General features: G+C 35.9%; 1 long non-coding RNA gene and 2 pseudogenes across 2 annotated transcripts; 2 read left to right on the forward strand and 1 right to left on the reverse strand.

Moving 5' to 3' along the window:
- Positions 1-560: 560 nt before the first annotated feature.
- LOC147494950 (uncharacterized) lies at positions 561-3,000 on the forward strand. 2 transcript variants are annotated; one of them, XR_015198739.1, is made up of 5 exons: positions 561-1,060; positions 1,151-1,195; positions 1,284-1,367; positions 1,465-2,005; positions 2,209-3,000. It is a non-coding gene; the product is annotated as an uncharacterized LOC147494950 (long non-coding RNA). The 2 variants fall into 2 exon arrangements; XR_015198738.1 differs by having other exon boundaries at positions 1,284-2,005.
- A 467-nt stretch (positions 3,001-3,467) lies between these two features.
- Positions 3,468-5,038, reverse strand: LOC147494951 (nascent polypeptide-associated complex subunit alpha-like protein; annotated as a pseudogene).
- A 3,587-nt stretch (positions 5,039-8,625) lies between these two features.
- On the forward strand, positions 8,626-10,819 carry LOC147494952 (uncharacterized; annotated as a pseudogene).
- Positions 10,820-14,154: the final 3,335 nt, after the last annotated feature.

Below are 14,154 nucleotides of genomic sequence, written 5' to 3' on the forward strand. Positions count from 1 at the left end.
AAAATCTGTTTCCAACTGCAAAGATCCGCTGTTACTTCAATCAGAACATGTAAATGAGCCAAATATAATAATATATACTATTTCTGTTTTTGAAAACAATTACTCCTAGGACAGACGAAGGATATTGATGAACCAGCCAGCCCTTGTAACACCTGCATAGAGGAGAGGTAAAAGCACATGATCACTCAAGCTGATGGCAAATGATAACCGGATAGTTAATGAAATCAAGTGTTTAAAAGTACCTCAAACACATCCAGCTACACATTGAATCATTCATAAAAGGTCGTATTCCGAAATCTACATGGTGATTTTGCACATCCAAAATGTTTTCTTTGCAAACAAAAACGATGCCCTTCAACTCGCAAGCTAGTCTTTTTCTTTTGAATATATCTCGGTTTGGCTAGAGTGACACTCTTATAGTGACACTCTAATCTCACACTTCTCTTGAACCGTCCGATCTCTCCTCAAGATCTGATGATCTAATTCACTCAAAAATCACAAAATTTCAAAATTTCGTAATATATCAAAATCGAAAAAAATGAAAAAACGCGAAATTTGTTTTCTTCTTCATCTCGGTCTTCTTCTTCTCCAAAACCCAAACCCTTCAAACAAATTCATTTTCACTTTGGTAATTGAATCCTCCAAATTATACTTGTTGAAAATCACGTTTTTTAGAGTTTCATTTCTAAGGCCAAATGATTTGTGTGGAGTAAATTTTTGGGGAATTTGGAGAGTGAAGAAAGAATGAATGTGGTATGTGAATATATGATGCTAATGTGGGGACTTTTCATCAAAAGTGTTGCACTTTTGGGCGTTTTATCTGGGGTTATGAGTTACTATGCTTATTATAATAATTGGAGGAAAATCGTCTTCTGGTTGCCACTTGAAAAAATATCTTATGAGTCTACGTCTCATTCTTCAAAAGGAAAAGACTAGCTTGCGAGTTGAAGGGCATCGTTTTTGTTTGCAAAGAAAACATTTTGGATGTGCAAAATCACCATGTAGATTTCGGAATACGACCTTTTATGAATGATTCAATGTGTAGCTGGATGTGTTTGAGGTACTTTTAAACACTTGATTTCATTAACTATCCGGTTATCATTTGCCATCAGCTTGAGTGATCATGTGCTTTTACCTCTCCTCTATGCAGGTGTTACAAGGGCTGGTTCATCAATATCCTTCGTCTGTCCTAGGAGTAATTGTTTTCAAAAACAGAAATAGTATATATTATTATATTTGGCTCATTTACATGTTCTCGATTGAAATAACGGCCGATGCTGCAGTTTGGAACAGTTTTGAACGATATGGATGCTAAAAGTGCCATTAAGGCAGGGGCAAGGTTCCTAATGAGTCATGCTATGGTCAAAGTATGTTAATCTGTAAACATTTTATGGAACTTGGTTTAAGCTGTTTGACTTTTCTTCTTGAGTCAAATTTTTCTCTAATTAAGCTCTGTGAGATCAGGATATTCTGGATGATATAGGTGAAGTTCTCTATATCCCTGGAGTAATGACACCAACAAAAGTAAGAACTTCTACTTGCCTTGTCTGTTTTGTAACCTTTTTTCTTGGAAAGGAAATCCATGATTAACAGGTATTGAATGCACATAACGCTGGTGCACAAGTTGTGAAGGTAAGCTCGCTCACACTAATAAACTTTTTCCCTTCGGCACCAATTTGAACACACCATTGCAATTTTCATTCTGACGTATATGTAGATTTTATTATCTTTTCCCTTCTTATTCCTGTTGAATTTCTACTCTGAATATTATGAGTACACTATTCAAATAAAGTTTGACATCCTGGTTGGAGCACTTTCTTACTTTTATTTTTGATTTTGGAAGAAACATTTCCATGCCCATACATGCATAGTTAATGGGATTCTAAACCTTTATGTTATATATAGGTTTATCCTGTTTCAGTATTAGGTGGTGTACAATATATAACGGCACTTAAGAAATCATTTTCCCATATTCCGATGGTTGCTTCCCAAGGCATAATGCTAGGTTAGTTGTTTGAGCTTTTAGGTTTTCACATTTCTAGATCTTATCATTTAATTCTTTCCATTTCTTTCTTTCTAAATGAAACATTGCAAAATTAGGCTTCTTTCTGCGTGACAGTTCATGTCGGAAGTTGGTGATGGATTATCTAATATACTAAATCTGGTCTAAGTTCCTTGTGTTTGAATTATTTGGGTTGCATGATGCAGACTCAATAGGTGCATCAACAGTGCTCTTGTCCGATGCTATATTTGAGAAAGACGCCATGAGAAAAAGAAACTATGACCGAATTCATGAACTTGCTTGTCGGGAAGCACTACAAGGTAAAGAAATCAAATGGTGAGGATCAGTTTCAGCAATTTCAAATTAATTCTAATATGGCATTTTCTTGCTGCAATGCATGCATCTTCAAGATTTAAGAGTCATTTACGCGGTACTGACCAGGTCTCTAGGGTCCTTCACCTTCTGCTATTGTTTTCATTTTTTATGTAGTTCATTTTTCCCTGCCGCTTATCAGTTTTGAAAGAGCACAAGTCTCAAAGGGTCATTCTGGCATTGATTTTCTACAATTGTATACCCTATATTTTTCTTGCAACTTATCTGTTTTCAATCTCATGTGGTACTTATTCTACCTTCTGTGATGGTTATTAATCAAGTGTCAGTTGTGCTCTTTCACAGCCAGATCCAAAATGATGTTCGCTCACCATTGCTTGGTTGTAAAGATTAGATTTTGGGGCCCTAGCTCTTTGCAGGAAGAAAGTGATGATAACACGTTAACATGGAAAGGCTTTTCCCTTCAAATTCATGGAGGCATTGAGAATGATTAGTTTCAAAGTTCGAAAGTGACGATAACACATTATCAACCAAGAACGGTCCTGTCTAGGATTTTGCACACATTTGCGTTCTCTAATTTATAGTGTAGGAGGCATTTTATACATATGTAAGAAAACAGTTGCTGAGAAATTTACACATCTTGTAATACAAAGTATCCATTTTGTCAACATCATCCGAATCAAGAATACAGAAACAAATTGTCACATATTTCGTATGAGAAAGCATTTTCACGATACCACAAACTAGAAGTCTAGGATTTATAGATCTATTCAGAAATCTTTTAGAACACATACATGAAAATAGGCCTCCGCCTCAGCGGACTGAAACGGAAGGAAACTGAAACTCCCGTGACAAATACAATGTTTTTAGATAATTAACTACAGGGCCTACAGGCTACAGCACCACAACGATACCTAACATATGGGTGCAGGAGTCACAGAACTTTGACACATGCCAACACAAATATGCAATTTGGAAAACAACCCATAATCGTTAGCAAACAGTTGCACTCAGAAAATTTGCTAATAATACAACACGATAGATAAAACTGATTCCTCAAAAACAAATTCTCACGAAAACAAATATAAAACCTTATACTTGTCTCAACCGTGAGAATATGCTCCAAAAGGCTCTCTTAGTTCGTTAGCTCCATGATGGCGTAAACAATATCACCATCGGCAAACCTTGAGCCTTCATTGCTTTTGATCTTGACACACCAAATTGCGTCCATCACTAATTCTATGTCTTTTGGCTATACCCCCGTCTCATCCACATCTTCATCATCCCGAGCCATGGCTGATGACTCTCGGTTTGGAGATAACATGACTGAGATCGAGCCTTGAACCGCTTCTGCGCACTGGTCTCATCCACATCCTCAATCTTTGCCTCCCCAAATATGACATAGGTATCGATGTTGGGCTCTTAAATACCTGGTTTTGAGATCACAAACAAGATCCGAGACAAAGAATGTGAAAAATCATTTAGGAAAGCATTAATAAAAATAAAATCCAAAATTCACTCAAGACCGATAACATTTTTCAAAAGCTTAAGCTAAATGCATGTGACCAACATTCTTGCTCTTCTTGGATTGTGGACGTGGCTCACACCGGGGATGGCTTTCATTCCAAGTTTTAACATTGCCTTGCAACTCTTTTTCTCACTTCTGCTCTGCTTTGATCTACCACTGCCATCTCCACGTCCTGCATATAGTGCATTGTAAAGTTTCAAAGAAAGTTTTATCACCTCATCACAAACCATAACGTCTTCAAACAATTTGGTTAATTTAGATAAACGACGAAAAATACATCTTCTATTTTCACGATTTAAATTTATGCCATAATCCATGAGTTGGTGGAGAATGCTACTGTTATGAAAGGAATTTAACTGAGAATCCATCTCAAAACACAGTCTATCCAACATTTATGCATACAAGAAATGAAGATTCTGGCCTCATCCATCTGATGCATTTTCAATTCATGATGAACACTCAATAGATTTAACAGTTTCGATGATCACAATTTGACAATTCTAATCATCATCGCAATTAACATTACTATACTGTTATAGGAATAAACTGGATTTTTATCATCATTAGAAACTGTGGTGTGCGTTTATCAATTTCACAATCAAAACCTCCTAAATCCTATAACCCCTTAAAAGCTTTCTACTGCGTGTGGTCATAAGGACACTTAAACGAATAGCCTCCAACTATTATGTATCAATGTAATGGCTTTTCCACAAATTGTGAACTATTTATGACATCGTAGGAAAACAATCTACACAAATGATATAAAGCAATACAAGGAATGATCTCTAAAAATAATTTCTAGAAAAGGATAACTTGCCTTGACCCTCATCATCATCCTTGTCATCGTCGTCGTCGTCATCTTCAACGACAGGCTCATCAGGCTGCAATGTCAGGAAAGGTGATTATTAGTCTATTTATGTTTATTAGGTCAATATTGAGTTTTGGGGGAGACTTATTACACCGATCTTCTGCTGTTCGAGCTGAGCGCGCGAGGAGCTCTTCTTCACTCTGACCACTCATTTTCAGACACCCAAACCCTAAATTTAATTTCTCACTCCTCTTTTTAAACCAAGCCCAACTCTTCGGTCATGCCCAATAAATATATTTAATTACCAAAGTGAAAATGAATTTGTTTGAAGGGTTTGGGTTTTGGAGAAGAAGAAGACCGAGATGAAGAAGAAAACAAATTTCGCGTTTTTTTGTTTTTTTTATTTTGAAATATTTCAAAATTTTGAAATGAATGAGATCATCATATCTTGAGGAGAGATCGGACGGTTCAGGAGAAGTGTGAGATAAGAATGGCACAATAAGAGTGGCACTCTAGACAAACCGATATATATATCCAAAACATATTGGTTTTTGGGTACACAATATATTTTCCAACTTCGAAATTTTAGGACTTGGGACCAATCCCTCAAAACAGTAAATAAGTTTGAATGTTCACTTGCTAAGTACCATGTCATAATCACTTGATGTTTCTCATTTGTTTCCCGTCTCCTCTACATTACAGCAAAAAGATACACACAACAAATGATAAGTTATCACGTTCTAACATGATCATTAAAAAGAACATAAGTACAACGAATATAAATAGGGATTACAATTTTCCATGCCACTTTTTCACACTTCCAAACAATGTTATGATTTATGACCAAAATACCTTTATCTTTTCCACACCATTTCTATACCTTAATATTTCTATTGTCTAAAAAAAAGTATTTTAGTCACTAATCATAACATTGCTTGGAAATAGGAAAAAGTGGCGTAGAAAATTGCATTCCCTATAAATAACAAATATAAATGCAATGATTTGACTCATACATTGCAATAATATAAGTTAGCCTTGGAAAGAAGTGAACTTCGCAGCAGATACAAGTGCTAACAAGGGAGTGCAACTGAACAAAAGGTTCAAAACAATGGTGGAATCATAAACCGCCATTCCTTAAAAAGCTAGAAAATCCATACTTAACTTACTACAGGTTCATCCCCTAGTGTAATCGAGTCTATCATGTACAAGTCACTCAAAACATGTTTCTTTTGTTCCCTTGTAACATTATTTTTAATTAATACAAAATCACCTTTAAAAACCTAGCCTTCTAGTCTAGAATGGCGTAATACTTGCCACCAGGCAGGCATGATGTCATCTTGTAACTGAGATTGAATAATTACCATTCTTGTTTGAAATTGTCCAATGATTATAAAGGAAAAATAACAAATTTCTGACTTTACCTTGAGCCCCATTAAAAAGAGGTATGCATGGACGCTTAAAAATTGAAATAGTTTAATACCCCCATCACATGAATTTATCAAGAAATAGAAAAGAAATGTTGCTAGTTTGAGAATGGGCCCTCTCATTTTTTTTCTGGGTTCATAAAATAGTGAAACAATCTAAAGAAGCCATGAAAAAAAAAACACAACAACGTCCATATTATCTCTATTTTAAAATTATGAGGGTCGTACCAATCAAAACTTCCACCTCAATTCATTTTAGTCTTTTAGATGGATAAAATAACAAAATTTCTGGAAAGTAGAAAGAAAGTATTTATGGAACAACAACAACAACAACATAAGAAAGTTAGATGAAAAGGTTATCTTACATAAAAGTTGTACTTGAGTAATTAAATAATAATGAAATGAAGCCCTTAGCTCACAAACAAATAGGATTTCAAATAAAAGATAAATCACAGTTTTATAGGCATGTTGTAAAATAGTAAACATGCTAGTAACTTAAATAATAGTGCCATAATGCCAAGCCACCATTAGAGTACACAAAAACCAGGGTGTAGAAGCAGTTGCAGAAAACCATGTGCGGAAACAAATTTTAGTAACATCCCGTGTGTACGGGCAAAATAGTAGGTATAACTGTTAATAAGCGTTATTTGTCTTCTAACTAGGGGTGGGCAATGGGCCGGGTCGGGCTAGCCCGGCCCTAAACATTTAAAGCCTTTCAATTATTAGGGCCGGGTCATAAGTCTAAATTTCAAGCCCTGACCCTACCCTAAGCCCTCTTTAACAGTTTAGGGCCGGGCCTATATATTTTCTTCTTTTTACTGCATCAGTTTTAAAACTCATTTATATTACAAAAAAAATTCAAAGATTTGCAAACTCAAAGTCCTACCACTTTGAAATTTGAATAACAACCAATCTAGTAATAATTCTTGATAAGTCCAACAATTTAAAATGCATATCCACAATCTAATAAACTGAAGTACATAGAGACTCATATTTATATTTCAAAATTACAGTTAAAATGCACCAAACACATTTTGGAATGAGCTTTCACTAACATAAATCCGTTATTTCTTGTACTCAAATCTCACCAAAATTACATTTAACATTGAAGAACGCAAAGACAAATAAGAGTATGGAATGAGTTTTTACTAACGTCAACCTATTTTTCATTAGGCTAGTGCCCAGTGCTCATTATTGTTCTTGGCGACTAGGTTAGACGGAGAGTTATAAGGTGTACGTAAGTTGTGAGATAGAAACAATTAGGTTTACAAGTTTTTATGATATAAGACAAGTTATTAGAAGTATCCATACGGTAAGTGATAAATTACAAAGAACAATGTTATTTTAATTGAAAATATGTAACAAGGAGTTGGATAGTTTTAGTTGTATATTTTATAATTAGGGCTTGGTTAGGGCTTAGTTAGGGTCGGGCCTATGTTTCAGAACCTTAGCCCTGACCCTGCCTTAGAAGGTATTAGGGCCGGGTCGGCCCTGCCCTAAACTCTGTGAGGGCTTTAGTTGTAAGGGCTTTATAGGGCTTAGGGTCGGGTCGGTCAGGGCCGGGTTAGGGTCGTTAGGGCCAAATTCCCACCCCTACTTCTAACTCAATATAATTGTTGAAATTAAAGGTGAAGGAAAGCAATTAGATTATGGTCAAATTAATCTGAACAAATTAAAATGCATCTCGGTCGAGAGATGTGAGAGACCATTGTATCTTGCCTCACTCCAATAAGAAACTTATGTTGGAATTCTCTTTTTGTGTATTTCCAATTACTTAAGAATGCTTAGTTAAGAAGATGAACATTGAGTGTTCTCTCTCCTTGTGTTTTATGAGATAGTCCCACATTGGCTAGCAAACACTAACGTGATGGGTATATCTAGACTATTCTTGGTCTAAGGTCATGCCCTTAAGGTACAAATGTTTTTACATTGGGAGGAGGCCCACTCAAAGGTCGCGCGCCCGCCTACCCCGAAGCCAAGCATGTCGGGCTCGGACTACATGTGCGTGATAAGCGGGGCAGTCCCCCTCTAAAATTTTAAGAAAAAAAATGAAATATCTATCTTTCTCTCTGATGTGCCTGACATAAAAAAATAGTCCATCACTATTCACTCCACTCGCACAGTTGCACTCGATCCCATCTTCTCGACTTCTCAGACTCTCAGACTCTCAGTTCACTCCCCTGAGTCCCCTCGGTCTCGTCTAAGCCGAATAATTGGAATAAATACTCCATCACTCTAGTACTCCACTCGATCTCGTCTGAGCGGAATAAATACTCCATCAGTTCATCACTCCACTCAATCTTGTCTTCTCACTCCACTTAATTTCAATTTTTAAGGTAAGTTTTCTTCTTACACTTTATGTTATAACAATTTGTTTTGTTGATTGCTTGCTTGCTAAATGAATTTATTTTAAATTCTTAACTAATATATTATTCATATAATCATATTGGTTTATTTAATTAGGACTTAGGAGTTTGAATTGTTGGTTAATCATGGTCGTCAAATCATCCAAAATAGACTCATTCTTCAAGAAATGAGGGCTCAAAATTCAGAGGCCACTTCGTCGTCCTCTCTTATTTCTCCTGATATGCCTAGTCAAGAACGTGCTCCTAAAATTCCGAGACTTGAGGTGGTGCCAAGTCATGAAACTACTCCTCAAATTCCAAGACTCGAGGTACCGGTTATAGATGGTGATAGCTCTTCTCTAGTGCCTGATCCAGGATTGCGTCGCCAAATATATGAGTATCATGTAGATCAACGTTATGGAATTCGACGTGATTATCTAATATTTGGGTGGTATCAACCAAAGCTTGATTCCTATCCACTTACTGGAACGGAAAAGTATCATCGCCATTTTATTTATAATTGGTTTACGCAGTTTCCATGGCTAGAGTATTCGCCTTCTAAGAACAAGACCTTTTGTCATCCATGTTTTATTTTCAACAAAAACACGAATGATTGCTTCGGGTCTCATGTATTCAGTGTGGGAGGATTTCAAAATTGGAAGAAGATCCATGATGGTATAAACTGTGCTTTCTTAACTCATATTGGGAGAGATCCTAATTCTACCCATAATATTTCTGTTCGAGCATGTCAAGATTTAATGCGACAATCACAAAACATTGAAAGAGTTTTTCAGAGACAAACTTCTCAACAAATTGCAGATGATAGGTTGAAACTCAAGACATCAATTGATAGTACTCAATGGTTAACATATCAAAGATGTTCTTTTTGAGCCCATGACGAGAAGCCTGACTCTATAAATCGTGGTAACTTCATTGAAATGGTTAAATTCATAACCTCTTACAATGGTGATGTTGCTAATGTTGTTTTGGAAAAAGCTAAGAAGAATTGTAAATACATTTCACCGCAGATCCAAAAAGAGACCTTGAATATTCTTGCAAGCAAAGTACGACATGCCATTCATGAAGAAATTGGAGAGTCAAAGTTTTGTATTATTGTTGATGAAGCACGGGATGAGTCCAAGAAAGAGCAAATGGCTCTTGTTTTAAGGTTTGTGGATAGAGATGGTATTTTGTGTGAGCGTTTCTTCCATGTTGTTCATGTTTCTGATACTTGTGCTGCGACTTTGAAAATTTGAAATATGTAGAGTTCTTTCTCATTTCAATCTTAGCGACTCAAATATTCGAGGGCAAGGTTATGATGGAGCAAGCAACATGCGTGGGGAATGGAATGGTTTACAAGCCTTGATTCTTAAGGACTGCCCATATGCCTATTTTGTTCAATGCTTAGCCCACCGCTTGCAACTAACACTAGTTGCTGCAGCCAAAAAAGTGAAGCCAGTCTACCATTTTTTCACTAAGCTACTTTCTGTTGTCAATATAGTTGGCGCTTCTTGCAAACGTCACGATGAATTACAAATTGCTCAAGAAAATAAAATTGAAGAATTACTTGCTATTGGTGAAATTGAGTCTGGCTCGGGACTTAATCAGATTGGCACTTTGCAAAGGCCAGCCGATACCCGATGGAGCTCTCATTTTACTTCTGTTTGCAGTTTGATAAACATGTTTGATGCAACTTGCACAGTTCTTACTAAGATTATGGAAGATGGGTGCACATATTCTTCAAGAGGGGATGTGGATACAACATACAATGCCATGACATTCTTTGAGTTCATTTTTATCTTGCATCTTACTCGGGATATTATGGGAATTACTGATGATCTTTGCCAAGCACTACAAAGTCAGTCTCAAGATATTCTAAATGCCTTGCAACTTATGAAAACTATGAAATTTCTTATCCAAGAGTTGAGAGATAGCGGATGGAGTACATTACTTGAAAATGTTATATGTTTTTGCAACCAGCATGATATTGATGTTCCGGATATGCGCAGCAATTATGTTGTTGGTAGGGGCAGAAAGAAGCAAGACCATATCACTATTGAACACCATTATCGAGTTGACATTTTCTATACAGCAGTAGACTCTCAATTACAAGAGTTAAACATCAGATCCAATGAGCACACATTGGAGCTTTTTCTTCTTAGTTCAGCCTTGGACCCGAGAGATGGTTATAAATCGTTTAAGGTCAATGATATTTGTACTCTGGTGGAGAAGTTCTATCCCCAAGATTTTTCAAGTCAAGAAAATATTCATCTAAGATATCAATTGCAACATTATATCTTAGATGTAAATCAATATGTTGAATTACAAGACAAGGCAACAATTGTAGAGCTTTGTGAAGGACTTGTGAAGATGGGAAAGTAAAAAATCTACCCTCTAGTAGATCAACTACTTCGACTTGTGTTGACTCTTCTGGTTTCTACAGAAACAACAGAAAGAGCATTTTCTGCAATGAAATTGGTTAAAACTAGGCTTTGGAACAAGATGGGGAATGAATTTCTTGCAGATAGTATGACAGTGTATATCGAAAAGGAGATTGCAAGAAAATTTAACATTGATTCATTGATTGTAGACTTTGACGTCAAGGCTCGTAAAGGAAAATTCTTTTAAGTTTGAAGTTAAAACTTGATGTTTTTTGGTCGGCCTTCATTTTGCAATTAGACATGGCTATTTATGATTCTTGGTATGTTTATAATATTTTGAATGTTTTTGAGTTACAAACTTATTTTGATTACTATTATCAATGTGTGTGAAAACTTATTTTACTAATTTAGAATTATAGAATTAATATATGTGATTTTTTATAAGCTTTTTTGTTGACCCAAACTCCGCCCCCCCTAGATAAAAATCCTCGCTCCTGCCCCTGGTGATAAGTAGTTAGTGGGGCTTAGCCATATTCCCTAAACTAAACACGTTTTTTAGTTTCCTAATTGCGTTTGGAAACTGTTTTGGTTTCCCAATTACAAGAGGTTTCTAATTCCTTTTTTAGAAAGCAAAACTGACCTTTTGCACTCTATATACATGTGATTTTCGTCCAGATCTAACACACTTTTTCTGATAACTAAACTCATCTTCTTCTTCACGTCTTAACCACTAGAGAGAGTTTTAGACTTGCCATTGTAGAGAGTAGGCTATTGAAGTGCGCCTTAGACTACTGTTAGCATTGAATCCTGTAAGGGAAGATGCCTAAGAAAGGAGAAAAAATCTTCTCTTAAAGACTGTATTCATACATGCCTTGACAATCGCTTCTTCATTTATCCTTTAGTTCTTTTCGGTTTTCTATCCCCTTTTACAACAAGGTACAATTGATACCCCACTTTTGGAAAACCACTGCAATTTCCCTATACTCCAAATACAAAAGACACTAAATTAGTACTAAAAAACAACATTACGCGACAACCATACCTCAAACACAATTTCTCAAGGGAAAAACGATTAGATAAAGGAAAAGCATACAAATAATTTGCACCCGAGATCTACAATTTCAGAAACACTACTCTTGAAATTCAACATAGAAACGTGAACCTAATGAATACGGTTACAGTGTTGCACACCGAATCTCATATATTTTGATAAAAATGATAGAGAATACATGCATTCAAATATAATTGCATACATATTGTTGTTGAAAAAGCTAACTATTGGACTCGTTCGTTGGGGGGAATTGTATTTTGGCCTGTGGAATGAAGAATTAGGTAACTCCACAGGCTTAAGAGTAATTCACTAATTCCTAAAATGAAATGTCAGAAAACCATATCCATATCACAACAAAAAGTTTAGTTATTTGAAATGAAGGTACGGGCAAGGATATTTCTAAAATTGAGGTCACCTGCCGTGCCCAAATTTTGTATGGAAGGTGTACGGTTATCAATTGATATTAATTTTGGGAAGAAGTCAGCCGTCAAAGTTATAAACGTAAATAATACTAATATACATTGTAAAGATGTTCAAAACCTCCTATTTACCATTTCTCACCGGTTATTTAAACATTTTTATAAGATGTTCATATGAGCTAACCACAGGGGACGTCATATGAACTTAGACCACCTATGCACTGGTAAACAAAAACCACATAGCAAAGGGAGGGGGAAGAGAGAGGTGTTCGTGGTGCTTTTTTTGGGTACATACTTCTATGGATGTAGCACTACTTAACATCAAATAGTAATTAATTGCTAATCAATTATTGGCCAATGGAACCAACGTTTTAAAAAGTTTTATGGAAAGAATGATGTCAGGGCGATTGTTAGAGCGACTGGAAGGCGATTAGTTTTATGTCTACTCCTTTTTCGTATTTCCTCTTAAGGTAATATTCGAAAGGTTATTATCCCATCTCTAACCTTATCTTCATATGTTTTTTTCCACTAATAGTAACTTTGCAAGCAAATTGAAGAAGCTTGTGTTATGATCTAGATTGTTTCACAGTGAATGGAGCACATAGTTTCTTCTTCTTGTTTCTTAATCTCTCAGTCCCTAACAACGAGAGTTTTCTACTTGTACATTCTCTCTTCTTTTAACAAAGTTGAGGATAACTACAAGGGTTACCTTCTCAATGTTAGCAAGATCTGAGCTTTCCTATTAGTGGTATGTTTGTTTCCTCTATGGTTCTTATGTCTTCACATGTGGGGGAGAGCTCTTCCTCCCCCTCTACCCCTCCAACTTGGAGCTTTCTATTTGGGAACCAAGGGTCTAGTTGTAGTGATGGTCAGTTGGAATTTTTTGAGGTTGATAACGAGGTTGATGTTATGGATGTGCCATCAAGATATTCTTGAAAAGGGAGTTGAGTTATGGAAGGACCACCTGGTTTGTTGACAAAAGACTTCCTTTTCCTGTAGTTAAAAGTAGGAAAAATGGAATTTCTGGGCATCCAACTATGGCCTATTTCACATAGTTGGCAACCAACTTTTTTTGTTAACACTTTAGGCATCAAACATTTCAATTTTAACAATTTGGGGACTCCGTCAGGTTTCCATCCAAATTAACTTAACGGTTGTTTTTTTTTAAATCATCAAAATATCAAGAAATTAATTTACGTGGCAAATGTGGGAAAATAGAACGTGGGAAACACCCAATTTCTTCTTCCCTCGTAATCTTTTATCCCCAATTTGGAATTGCCTCCACTTTTGCAAAACTTAGAACCCTAAAAAACTTAGAACCCTAAAAACTTAGAACCCTAAAAAATGAAAATCTCAATATTTGATCTCTGATTGGGGAAACTGCACACAATTTGCTATGGCTTCAAGTAAGTGGTTATTCTTTAGTGTTGGTTATTCTTTTGCTCTCTCATTTTATGTTAGTTTATTGTGATATTTAAACTATTAGTTTTAATTGAATTCCATCTTTATATTAGGTAATGATTTTGTGTTAACACTGTGGCATGGGGGTAGATTTGATATTTATTCCAAAGAATTCTATGATGGCAACAAGTTTGTGAAGAAAGATGTCCAATATTATAAGCATGGAAAAATTGAATACTACAATAAAATAGACCCTGATAAGATGTCTTACTTTGAGCTAAAGGGTATGGTTGATGACTTGAAAATAAAGGACATGACTAATATGTACTATTGTGATCCTTTGTTACCTTTGTTGTCTGGTCTTACATTAATTAGAGATGACACACAGACAAATGAGATGATAAATATTGCCAAACTTAGAGGAAGAGTTTGGGTGTACGTTGAACATTACATAGAAGAGGATGG

This window comes from Coptis chinensis, chromosome 6 (assembly GCF_015680905.1).
Source record: "Coptis chinensis isolate HL-2020 chromosome 6, ASM1568090v1, whole genome shotgun sequence".
NCBI lineage: Eukaryota > Viridiplantae > Streptophyta > Magnoliopsida > Ranunculales > Ranunculaceae > Coptis > Coptis chinensis.